The sequence below is a fragment of the Vicugna pacos genome, chromosome 10 (genome assembly GCF_048564905.1).
Source record: "Vicugna pacos chromosome 10, VicPac4, whole genome shotgun sequence".
Lineage (NCBI taxonomy): Eukaryota > Metazoa > Chordata > Mammalia > Artiodactyla > Camelidae > Vicugna > Vicugna pacos.
The window spans coordinates 61771132-61785044 of NC_132996.1; the positions used below are offsets into that span (position 1 = coordinate 61771132).

The following is a 13913-nucleotide window of genomic DNA, read 5'->3' on the forward strand; positions in this document are numbered from 1 at the left end:
TTTGAATAGGAAAATTCTAAGCAAGACATAGAAGCTATCAAATATGGATATATTTGATTATGTAAAAGTTAAAATATTTTGACATGGCCAAAAATATTCTGCACAGTATAAGAACAAGAAAAATTAATCACAAGCTGGAAAAGTAATAATTCTACCTACATAGTAAATTGGATAACTTCTTTATTATTATAATTAAATTATAAAAATGAATATGAAAAAGATCAGCAATTAAATAAAACACATAAAATCTATTAATAGGCAATTCATGAAAGAGGAAAATACAAGTAATTTAAAACACTTGAATAAATGCTCAAATTCAATTATATTCATTTGTAATTAAAGTATACAAATGAAACACAATTTCTTTCATCAGACGGTCAAATACCACAAATGTTTATCAAGCACTGGTTGTTCAGAATGTCATAAAAAGGTATTCTCTAGAATTAGGAAAGTAGTGAATTTGGTACAAAGTCATGGATGGCATTTTGTAAATAACTATGAACATCAACATTTTAAATACATAAACCAATTGACTCAACAATTCCACCGCTGGGAATTCAAACTTAGAAAATTTCAAAAAGACATCATTGCAGAATTATTTGTGATAAAAGACTGTGGAAAAGATGAAGAGGACTGGATTCATTGGTGTTAGTGATCTTTATAAAGATGTTAAGCAGTTTGAGGAAACTGAGAATGAGTTAGATCTATAGACTGGTATATGAAGACATTCAGGAGGCTGAGTAGTAAATAGCAAAATTTATACACAGAGACATCATCATAAACACATATGAGAAAATATACTTATTTTTGCAAATATTATTATTGGAAGAATCTTAGAGGATAGTGACTGCATCTGGAAAAACTGGAAGACTCTATTTTGGGACGGGTAGGAGGTTTATTCCAAGTTATTCCATTTTGCACAGATTCTATTTTTAATATGTATTATTATTATTATTTATTACCTTTCAATTTTTAATTTAAAAATTAGATATTACACTAAAATGTTATATTGAATAAAAAGAATAATCTGTATAACATTAAACATTCTAAATTTACAATAAAAAGAATGAAGATAAAAGACAAGAATCTGAGTAACATAAAACTAAGAATGAGAAAGAATTAAAAGTAAATACAGCAATTAAGTAAAAGTTAATGAAACTCTATAAAATTGCATTGACTACTTTATTACATATTATTTACTGACTCCCTACAGTAAATGCATTCCAAACTTCTAGGTGCACTGATAAACCAGACATTACAGAGTTTATATTTTAGCAGGAAAGCTAGTATTAATAGCAGAAGGATACAGTTCATTTTGAATTACAATTATCACAAATTCTTCAGAGAAAAGGGAAGTTTGCATCAGATTTATGAAGACTTTCATATTCCAAGGAGACTGGTCCTAGCGCAAAATTACTTCTTTCATGATGGATAATGCACTTATTTATTACTTGATCTCACTTTTTTCTCCAGAGCTTCTTCATAGCATTAGTCATCTCAGAATTTCTCAGACTGTAGATAAATGAGTTCAGCATGGTGCTTATGACTGTATAAAACACATGCAATGATTTGTCAATAGGGAAGGTCTTAGCAGGTCTTGCATACATGAAAATACAAGAGACAAAGAAGCAGACAACCACAGTGATGTAGGAAACACAGGTCTGGAGGGCTTTCCACCTCCTTTCCTGACTCAGATTCTTTAGAGAGTGCAAGATGACTACATAAGAGATGAGTAAGAGCAGGAAAAAATACTGCACATCAGTCCTCCATTGACCACCACTAAGATGCCAGTGACATAGGTGTCAGTACAGACAAGTTTCAACAAGGGGAACATATCACACATAAAGTGATCAATGACATTGGGGCCACAGAATGGAAGTCCATAAATAGCGCCAAGTTGAATTACTGAGTGCAGAAAACCTCCAACACAAGACACCACCAGCAGCACAACACACACCCTCTGCCTCATGATAACCAAATAATGCAAGGGCCTACAGATGGCCACGTAGCGGTCATAGGCCATCACCAACAGAAGGGAGAACTCTGACTCACCAAAAAAGTGCTCAGTAAAAAGCTGAGTCATGCAAGATTCAAAGGATATGGTGTTTTCCCCAAAGAATAAGTCTGAAATCAATCTGGGGGAAATAGAGGAGGAATAAATTAGACCAATAAAAGTTAAGCTAGCAAGAAAAAAGTACATTGGTGAGTTGAGGGTCTTACTGACAGTTATGGTCACGACAATGAGCAGGTTTCTCACCATGGTCAAAATGTAGAAGAGCAAGAACATAACAAAAAGGACCTTCTGCTCCTTTGGATTCTGTGTGAGGCCCAGGAGGACAAAGTAAATTACATTGTTCCTTGGTTCCATTTAGTCTGTACAGAAGCTGACTCACATCTTAGAAGCAGTTTACCTACAAAACAATGGTGAACATTTAAATGAATTATAAGTTTAATCTTTTTATCTATTCAATTAAAAGAATTATAGTGTATGGAGTGTATGTTCATGTCCAATATGCCATTGACATTGTGAGTACCAAGTTGAATAAGGCATTGTTCCCTACCCTCAATGATGTGATACATGACAAGGGATCAGACAATTCGAGACCTATGTAATAAGTACCATTAAAAGGATATTCACACAATGCTAAGAGTGTAGGAACGTCAATTAAACTGGAATCAGAGAAGGCTTCCTATCAGAAGCAATGATTTAGCTGTGTTTATTTTTTTAAGTGAAAGAACAAGAAAAGATGGGAAAGGAATTTCATGAAAAGGTACATGACATATAAAGTCACAAAAGTATAATACTTGAGACTCACTTAAGGTGATTTACATTATCAGTGTGAATAGATCAAACCATAAATAGATGTTCTCTGTCCTTAATTGTGTCAAACCTCAGTGATACTTCTTTAGGGTCTCTAGGTGAATATTTCTCTTTTCCTGAACAATAAATACTGCAGAAGTCCAATTTTCTTACTCATCTACCTCGTGACCATAGCGGGCAACATGCTTATTATGGTGACCATCGTGGCCAGCCGGTCCCTGGGTTCCCCCATGTACTTTTTCTGGCTTATTTATCATTTGTAGAACTGTCTATTCTGCTGCCATTGCTCCCAAAATGATCACTGACTTGCTTCATGAGAAAAAGACTATTTCCTTCCAGGCTTGTCTGACTCAAGTCTTTATAGATCGTCTGTTTGCTGGTGTTGAAGTCATTCTTCTGGTGGTGATGGCCTATGACTGACGCGTAGCCATCTGTAAGCCTCTTCGTTATTTAATCATCATGAATTGGTGGGTATATGTTCTCATACTGCTGGTGGCCTGGACTGGAGGCTTCCTGCACTCATTGGTTCAATTTCTCTTCATTCATCAGCTCCCTTTCTGTGGCCACAATGTCATTGACAACTTTGCGTGTGACATGTACCTCTTATTGAAACTTGCTTGCACCAACACCCACCTCATTGGACTCTCCATGATAGCTAATGGAGGGGCAATCTGCACTGTTGTGTCTTCTTCATTCTCTTAGTTTCCTATGGGGTCATATTACACTCCCTTAATATGCATGGTGTGGGAGGAAATCACAAAGACTTCTACACCTATGCATCACATATGACAGTGGTCATTTTATTCTTTGTTCCTGTATCTTCTGGTATACAAGGCCTAGTTCTACCCTTCCCATTGATAAATTCATGACTGTGGTTTTAACTTTCTTAACTCCCGTGTTGAACCCCTTAGTCTACACCCTGAGAAATGAAGAAATGAAGAAATGAAGAAACTTTGGAGTAAAAATGTGACCTTAGCAGGAAGAGGGCTGTATCCTTCATGTAGGACATGATGTTCATTCTATTACAGAATCAATAAATGCTTTCATTATCAATGATTGCACTTAAAAAATCATTTCCTTTGGGTTATGTAGACTACTTATTGCTGAAACAGCTATAAAATCAATCTTTATCTAAGTGGAATGGTTTATAGTCCTTTGAGACCAAATGAATTGCATAGGTTTAATCCCTTGTAAGATAATCTCTTGTATAAGTAATCATACTGTATTTTTTTTTCTGGTTGTTGATATATTGCTCATTAAAAAATAGACTTTATTCTTTTAGAGTAGTTTCAGGTTCATAACAGAATTGAGCAGAAAATGTAGAGAGTTCAGATATAGCCTTCTCTACACATACATAATACTCTCCTACCCTCAACATCCCTCATCAGTGTGGCATATTTGGTACAATCAAGAATCATAGTGTATTAAGATTCTTTAGTGACAAAAGTTTTTTGGTTTTACTTCAACTTATTTTTCTGGAGCAATCACTGTCCTGTACAGAAAAATACGACCTAATAAAACTTGTTCCATTTTTATCAAAGAGAATGGAATTTTAAAATTAAAAATTCTAATGGGTAAACAATGCTAATCTAAAAATAAATGTCCTGGTCAAATTAAGTAATTTAAAATTTCACAGCACATGATCACAGCTGAGGATAAATCCTTAAGAAATAAACTTTGTTGAATTTATACTGTGATGGTAGCATATAGTTGATTTTGTGCATTCGGATACAGTTTAGACTGAAAAATTAAATTATTTAACCCAGTTCTTTGCATCTGGATCAACTGGCCTCCACCAATTGTTAAAATGCATACTTAAGTCATTCATATCACATATAGCTCCAGAGTCTGCCTATTTTAAATTAAACTGTCTGAGTTCAGGATTTCCTATTTAAATGCAACAAATGTTTAACATTTAGGGTACAGATGATCCTGTTGTACACAAGGAATGCCTTTCTCATTCTCTGTAAACTATGTTCTTGACTTCAGTGATGAATCAAAGGTGACTTTCTGTTTACAATTGCTCTATAGCACTTTTGGGGATCAAATACTATATACAGACATCAGGTTTTTAAGGCTCTGATATTGTATGTTTCTTGATAGAGTCAACTGACATTATAGATACTAAGGCATAAAATATGTCTTCATCCTTTTCTCAGTTTGTAACTGGATTCATTTAGTGTACTTAGCAATATTAATGCCTCCACATATTTGACACATATTAAATAAATGCCAGACACATATTGAATAAAGTTTCATTTATTTTTCAGTGAAGGAAATATAAAGTACTCTAGAAATTTAACCTGAGGGAAATCTGATATGGTGAATTAAGTATTTCAAAAATATTAGAACTGAAGGAGCTGACACCTGACTACTGGAGTGAACGAGGTTGGGATCAAGGACCTCCCCCCTACGCTATGATGCAGAGATGAGGAAGCTGGAATCACGATGAAAGATCTCTGCATCTACTTCTCAAAGTCCTTCCATGCTGTGCATTTAAAAAGATACTTCTCTTTAAATTTATAAAGTTTTTTCTTTTACATTCATGTTTCTAACTCACGTGAGATATGCATTTTCAGCTATGGTGTGAATTGGAAGTACACTTTCATTGTTATCATTAGAATAAATAAAACTTCCCAGAGTATTTATTGAATAGTCATTCTGTTTACAGTACCCTGCAATACCTAGATACCTATTATTCTATCTCTTAACTTTCTATTTTGTTCAGTTAGTATATCCATAAGCCAGGCCTACAATGTCTAATTTACCACAGTCTTTCAGATACTTGGGAGCTCCTTGTGCCTGGGTATCCTCCAACACAAACTCGGGGACCAATTGTTAGAAGGTGTTGAAGAAGGATTTGAGTATCTTTGTAAGAAGCTGAATTAGATAACTTCAAAAGTTTACTCTTTATATACAATAGAAAGTAGCATGTGCCTTCTTTTATGGTAAAAAAATTAGCAAGGTACGAATTATATTGTCAACAGCAAATTTTGAAAGTGTAAGAACTGAAGAAGGAAATGTAAGGCAGTCTGACTTTGGTGAATTAATTTTTGTTGGCTTGTGAATAATTTTAAGGAATGTTAAGATGTTCCTTTGTATTCATCATCAAGAATCTCATGAGGATCTGCCACCTGATTATTTCCGATTCTTAAAAATATATATAAGGAAATATATTTCTCCAAAAATTAGCCAGATAAATAAAATTTAGATTTGTTGTATAAGTATATTTTGGCTTAATCTGTATTTTTAATTCAGTGAAAACATTAGGCAATAAGTAAGGAGAGTGAGCTATTTTTGATGGTTGACTATGAGGCGTACATTTTGATACTCTCTTTAATACATTAACTCTTTTAAGGTAGCAGAATCTATTATTAGATTTTTATTCCACGTTATACAAGAAGAAAATGAGGTTAAACAACAATATCAAGTCTCTGAAACTCTACTTCCTCTACTTTTCACACTTCTTCACAATACATTTTCTTATCATGATGTGAAAATCCCAAAACACAGATCTGATTATTGGCTGTGTGAAGATTGTCATTGGGGCATTCTTCTTTTATTTTTGGCAACGGGGCACTTTCTCTCTTCAGTTCTCGCTTGACCTGCATTTCCCAGGCTCCTTGCTCTCTCTTGGTTCCCCTTGTGTCAGGGAAAAGCCATCTGATGATCTCTTTTCTGAAGATATATTACCCTTCATGGACATTATGAAAAGTCAAATGTCATGGGCTCAAGAAATGAAATTCATAGAAAGTGACACTTAGATGAAAGGTATTTGGAGGAAAAATAAACAACTCAATCACTAAGGAGATTAATATCCTTTTGATTCTGAGGACAGCACCTTGAAGAGCTAAATAGGTACTAATTCCACAGGGCTTTCTCATTGTTATCCCATAGTGTTAATTTTATTCCTGGAAAAATGGCTCCATAGTCAATTCAGTTTAGGAAATTTTGACTGACTTAATTTACTGAAAAAATACTGTTCAGTGCCTACAGTGGGTCATAGAGATAAGGGAGCTGTGTATTCAACATTGAATAATACAAACAGGGTTGTGTTGGTGTGGAACTTATATTCCAGTGGGTAACAGATGGATAGCAAACAAGTAAACAAATAAATTATAAAATATAATTTTGTTAGCAATGGGTATGATGAGAAACATTTTATAAGAAGATGATCCAGGAGAGAATTGGATACAAATTTGTGTAATTGCTTGACACACAGCTAGAATTTTATTTAGGATCAAGTATAAATAACTACATTATTCCCCCTTCATTTAAAAAAAAAGTATGTTACTCTAACACATGTATTTGAACTGGGGACAATATGGTCCCCAAGAAGGTAAAAATGGTTTCTTGAGGAGTGAAAATATCTTACTATTTCTTCTATATAAATCACACACACACACACACACACACCCACATACATATATATAAAACACATAAAAAGTAGTGTAATTATGGTGTTATTATTTTAAAGGGGGAGGTGATTAAGGGAACAGAATGCCCAAGAAAGTGCCTTTGGAGGACAATAATATAAAAAGTTTAAGGCATACTGCCCCAACTACTGTCTAAATGGTTAGCTATGAGCACGGAGTAACTTTAGAATGTTAGTAAAGGTCATCCAAACACAGATGTTGGCCCATCACCTGTGAGGACCATATTCAGTAAAACTGATAGGTCTTCTTTCTCAAGAAACTTCCTAGAATGTATGGTCAATGATGCTAATGAATCAGCTGGAATCTGTGAAGTGTACTGTAAATGTAAGATATTTATATATATATATATATATATAAATATATATATAAATATATATATATAAATATATATATATAAATATATATATATATTTTACTACTGAAAGCTGAAAAAGAATGAAGGCTATAACCCCAAATATTTCTAAATTGAAAACATGTCATTTGAAAACACTAACTGTTATGAAGTAAGAAAAACTTTAGTCCTTGTTTCTTTCTGGCTGAGGAACGTTTGAATTCTGTATAACGGCAACTCTCCTGCAGATAAATGTGATACAACTTTAATAACAGCCTTAAAGGACGTGGAGAGCACCACATTAGGTGATAGAGAAATTGGGCCTGGAATGAGGTAGGTGGCCAAGAACAAGTCCTGTTGATTTTCTTCATGTATATTATCAGGCAGATAATCGTGTGGCCATTCTTGTATTGAAGAAGAACTTAGTTGTTGAACAAATTAATTGAACTGTTAATAGCATGACCTGGCTTTGTGAGGGTGGAGCGTCGGCTTGGCCTGGCTCCAGTGACGCTCTGCCCCTGGGAGAAGTGGATCGTTGCAGGGACAGATGGGATTTCACTGGCGTGGTGATTGGTGCCTCCGTCAATACAGACACAGCCTCAAAGGGATGCCGTTGACATGATGCAAGTCTGCACATGATGAAATCCTGTGCCAATTAAAACTGGCACCGTGCCCTCTTTTAGCCCAAGTCTGCTACCCAAAGGAGAACATCTTAGTAATGATGTTTCTTGTAAGATGTGGACTGGAAAGTGTTTACAAAATAAACTCAAATACAGCTAACTGGCACAGTTCCATGATTTCGTAAACAGCTTATCTGTCTGCCTTTTTTGGGAGGGGGCAACCTTTCCCATTTTGATGAAATTTGAATTCCTTTGTCATCCACAAGAGTTGTTTCCTATATAAATCTTTGGACACTTAAATCATCTGTTTTAATTCTCTCTTTACAATCATTAGAAACTCTGGTCCTATCAAAATAACTCCTCATGTAGTGATTGAATGATCTGCTCCCACTGCAGGTCCTAATTTACCTGCCTCCAGGCTTAGATTTGCTGAGTTGATATCCTAATGTGTCATGATTCCCAGCTCTTTTGTAGGTGGAAGTCCGTGTAAGTATATCCTGGATGGGGCTGGAACTTCGGTTACCCGAGCATGATCCTAGAAAATTTAATTGCACAATGTCTGCCTTCTTCTTAGAGGGACCACCAGGTGACTGCCTTTCAGAGGTTACAGAGGTGACATGAGACTGAGCTTTGGAGTTGATGTTAACAAGTTTTTTGAGTATATGAAACATGCTCTTTTTAATTTGAAGCACTATTTTGAAATCATTGAAATAGTCTTATTGAATCACTTACATGCATGCATGATAATGTTTAAAATGTGCCAGGAGTTCACCTGTTTTATGTGTATAAGCAAATTGCAGCCTCAGGATTGACTGCCTTGAGCTATCAATAGATTTTAGCTTAACTTACTTTAATCTCTTTTGACATAACTGAAATTTAAATGTCTACCTTCTGGTTTCTATTCGGATCATGAGATTAGGAACTAAAATAGTGTGTTTACATTTCAGAGGCTGTGTCTTAGGAAGAGAAGGAACAGGAGCGTCTGGTCTGTACAGGTTAGTTTTAGACAGAGATTATATCTTTATGTATTTCTGTACGGAGTAAAACACATAAATGACTGTACATAGAGCTACACACAAATGCAGATCTGAAGAGCGTGCACTGAACTACTGATAGAGGGTCAAGTGAGCCCTTATGTTTGGGAGTGGTCCTTTGACTGAAAACTGTCTCTCATTCTATCTCTGTAAACTATTCTTCATTGACCATGTTTTACTTTTATAACTCTTAGAAATAAAATGTTTTTAATTAAACTATTCTACTTTGGTTAGAGCTGTGTTTTAGAAAATAGTTTTGGTAGACTTTTCTCTTTAAGTCAATTCAGGAACTTGCATCCTGCCAAGTGTTGAGGAGTCACTAAGCTGACCTCCTGCTCGCTGGCTGAGCATTTGATTGGTGTGTATATAAACGCATGATTCAAAGGCTGGGGGCCTGTTTTTAAAATAGTGTGTGGTCAGTAGCAGTCTCCTCATGCTGGGATAAGAAATGAGGAGGCTGATCTAGGCCTTTTACATGTATAAAATCCTTTAATCTTTACAACAACCCTGTGGGGTAAGTGACATTACTTTCTGATCTTACATAGAATGAAACAAGCATGGAGAGGTTGTCTGGCGTAGCACGTGTCCTCAGAAGAAAGAACTAGCTTACTTCACTTAGAATGACACCCTCTAAGTCAGTCCATGTTGCTACAAATGGTGCTATTTTCTTCTTCTTTTTTTTTTTTTTACAGCAGAGTAGTATTCTATTATATAAATATACCACAACCTCTTTATCTAGTCACTGTTGATGGACATTTAGGCTGTTTCCATGTTTTGGCTGTTGTGAATAGTGTTGCTAGGAACATTGGGATCCATGTATCTTTTCAAATTAGAGTTCCCTGCAGATGTATACTCAGAAGTGGGTTGCAGGATATGGTGAGTCTATTTTTAGTTTTTTTGAGGAATCTCCATTCTGTTTTCCATAATGGCTGCACCAAACAGCATTTCCACCAGCAGTGTAAAAAGGTTCCCTTTTCTCCACACCCTCTCAAGCATTTATTATTCATGGACTTGAATGACAGCCATTCTGACTGGTGTGACATGATACCTCATTGCTGATCATCGTTCTAAGGGAGGTAAGCCAGAAAGAGAAAGAAAAAATAGCATATGATATCACTCATATGTAGAATCTGAAAAAAAAAAGAAAGAAAAAAGAAGACATTATGAACTCATCTACAAAACAGAAACAGACTCACAGACATAGTGAAGAATCTTACAGTTACTGGGGAAAGGGGGTGGGAAGGGATGAATTTGGGAGTTTGAGATTTGCAAATGTTAGCCACTATATATAAAAACAGATTTAAAAAAGAAGAAAGAACTAACCTCTGTGAAAAATTAAGAATGTATACAGGTTTCTTTAAGATTATAGTGCTTACTACTTATTTCTGTGGGTTCATCACCAGTTGTGGGTTCTGGTCAGCAGAAGTCCCACTGAGATGGAATGAGTTACTCAAGACTCTGGGGAAAAGTCAACACAAGGAGAGGGAGTTGGGAGACAACTCCATGAGCCTCTCAAATCTCTCATATTTATTGAGTACAGTCCAAGCCGGAATTTAGGGAAGGGCAGGGTGGGATCACAATGAGTACAAAGGCTTTGTTTGTTGTTGGCATTTGGCTCAAGGTCAGAAGACCCTTTTTGGTGAATCATAATCGTGTTGAGCCTTTCAGCTCATCAGGGCGGAACGTATGGGAATCAGCTGCTTGACAAGATTTTTCTTGGACTCAGGCGTCTGTGTCTGTCTTAGGTGGCCCCCTCAGGGGGTCTTACCGTCATTGGCTAACCAGCCTTCTCTCCTCTAAGCCTGCAGCTTTTTGCCATTCCAGCCCAAGGCTGTTTTGGGGATAGAAGACTAAGAGCAGGCACGCCCAGCGTTTATAGCCGGGGGCCTGGGTCATTGCTAAAGCCTCAAGGCAGGTACTAAACACATCTTTAAGGAAGTAAGCGGCTGGAATCTGTTACAATTTGTTAACCCAGTCATGGGCTCCCACATATTTCCAAGTGAACATTGGTCTGGCGAGGTGCATCTATTCAAGACACCTCATACCTCAGGTTAATAGGGGTGAATATGACTAAGTTTTATGAGACACACAAAACATGCCAGGACATTGCAATGTTTAGTAAACATTTCAGCTATAATTTAACATTGTAATCCCATTTCAACGTTTATAATTTTGAATAATAAATTTTAAGCTATAACACTAGGAACTTAATATAAATGTGCAACAACTCTGAATAAATCAACTGAGATGTAGACAGAATATATAATTTCTAATTAAATATAACCCTGGAAGGTCTGTAATAAAATCCAGGTTTTTCTGATGTCAAAGTTCATAAATTTCAACCATATACACCATGTTTCTCCTTCTTTCTTCTTGCCTTGTTCATACTCTTGTCCTTCTTGTTCACTTTCTAAATTTTAAATTTATAAGAGTAGAATTGTCTGAATTCTCTTGTCAAGGGCTGGCTCATTTCATCTTTTTTGAATTCTATAAAGCATACTGACATTTCCCCTTCTGGAGCTTATTTTGCACGTGCATTATTTCAGGAGTGCTCATTCTGACTCCCTCTTTATGGAGAGGGCTTTGCCTTGAATCCCTTGTACTAACAGACATGCTATTAAATGAGACATATGTACAGTCTAGGTAATAATCAGACAAATGAAGAAATGTAATTCCTCACTTCTTTATATGAGCAGTCTTTTGAGCAATGGCATTTCACAGGAGCACTGGAAAGAAACAGACAACATCACAAAGACGATCTGAAGGCAGTGATTCAACACTCAACTGGGAGTCCAGGTGTGGTCCAGCTCTTGGTTTTGGCTAAAGTGTGTCTAGGATTAAAAATGGTAAAGATGGAAGATGGTAAATGAGATTCTTGAGCCTGACTCTCAGAGGAAGAGCAGCCAGGCTCTGAGAACAGTGCTCTCTCAATTCTGGACGAAGAGGCTGGTGCTGGTTTGCCTGGGCCCATGTTCTAAGAAGTTTTCTTTGGATGAATTCAACTTCATGAATGTAATTAAATGAACTTAAATGACTAGTGTGTACACAGTACCACATTCAAAATTTGATGGAAAGAGAATCAATTAGCTCTCCCTAAGCATCCACATAGGAGTTAAAATCAACATGAAATTTAAAAAAAATTAGCTAAGGAGCTAATTGAATGAAAACTGATTTGCAGCCTATACACACACATAGCAGTTATCCAGGGCAACAGGTGAAGGAGGTCTTGGGGCATGAAGTGAGGCTGAAAGAGGAGTGGCAATGGATTTGTTTAACAGATGGCACAGGCATAGGAAGCAAGAAGTCAGGAGCTTATAGTAATAAAAAGATAATCATGATGAATTATTAGTGTTCTCCAAGCATTCTCATGCCTGTTACTTCCTTCAATCCCCATGGAAATGTTGTGAGGCAGGGCATACAATTCTTGGAGGAGCTGAGAGGATACTGGTCAGTAGCCTGAGTGATGAACTTAATCCCATAGACACCAAGAGTCATTGGGCAGGTTACACAGATTCTGCGAACCATATCCACTGCATTAGAAAACGCTAAATACAATGCTAGTTCATATCTCATATGGATTCTGTGGGAATTAAAAAAGAAAACCATGAAGATCTTAGCACAGAAACCTCAAATAATAACTCCTTGACACATACTGACTTTAACTGCTGCTGCATTATTTTATTTTCACAGGACTTGAAGACTCTGCAGTCAGTAAGTGGCCTGACTGCAGTGGAGAGCTAAGTCTGTTCACCCTCGAACCCATGGCCTTTCCCACCGTACAGAACAGACTGAGGTGTGTTCTGGCAGTAAGAGGTGGGCTTGACTGCACTGGGAGGGAATCATAGAGAAATATGAGGTTGACTACTCTGGGGAGGGGGTGGGTCTTGAATTCAGACTGGGAAGTTGAGATGTGGACCAGCAGTCAATATAGTTCTGTGATGAGGTCACAGATTTTAATACAGAAGAGGTATTATTATCTATTTTGATCTAGACTATTTTGCTTTTAAATATTTTAAGTCATGAGAAGGTGCAAAGGGAATCTTAATTTGAAGTGTAAACATTTAAAGCAGGTAAGAGCCAAGCTGCTGTGTTTCAAAGGGACAGAGTCCCTAAAACAGCTCCTTCAAACTCCTCATTCTTGAAAACTCCACCACAATGGCCTGACCCTCCAGATGAGGAAACTGGGTTCCAGAGTGGTGAGCGATGTAACAACACATTCTAGGAGTTAGAAGGACAACCTGGAATGAAACCCCACCATCCTCATTTCCCAGAACGTGTCCCTTCTACTTCATTGGGGCTATTAAAGAATGTTTTAATTTCTTGGCCTAAAGCCATATTGTAGATTTGTGAAGAGCATCCTGGGAGCCATGTGGTTTGTTTAGTAAGAGGGACGATTCTAAGAATGGGCCTCTGTGTATTTAGAAGAGTCTTAGAGAATGAGTTGCTTATGTCCCTGTTAAAAGCAATGGTCTCTACTGTATTTTTACCAAGTTACAGACAGCCTCTGCTTACGTACCCCAAGCAAAGAGAAGTTTGCCAATGAAGCAGTTCTTTTACCACATCATTTGACTCTATTAACAATTGTATTTAGCCAGTTGAGGCCACTGCTCACTTCTTCAGTGGTAAAGTGTAACAGTGAAGGACTTGTGTTTCAAAATGGAATTATCTGTA

At 36.6% G+C, this 13913-nt stretch overlaps 2 pseudogenes; one reads left to right on the forward strand and one right to left on the reverse strand.

The window, feature by feature from the left end:
- Positions 1 to 977: 977 nt before the first annotated feature.
- Positions 978 to 2368, reverse strand: LOC140699037 (olfactory receptor 4A47-like; annotated as a pseudogene).
- Positions 2369 to 2747: 379 nt separating this feature from the next.
- On the forward strand, positions 2748 to 8205 carry LOC140698876 (olfactory receptor 4A15-like; annotated as a pseudogene).
- The last annotated feature ends 5708 nt before the right edge of the window (positions 8206 to 13913 follow it).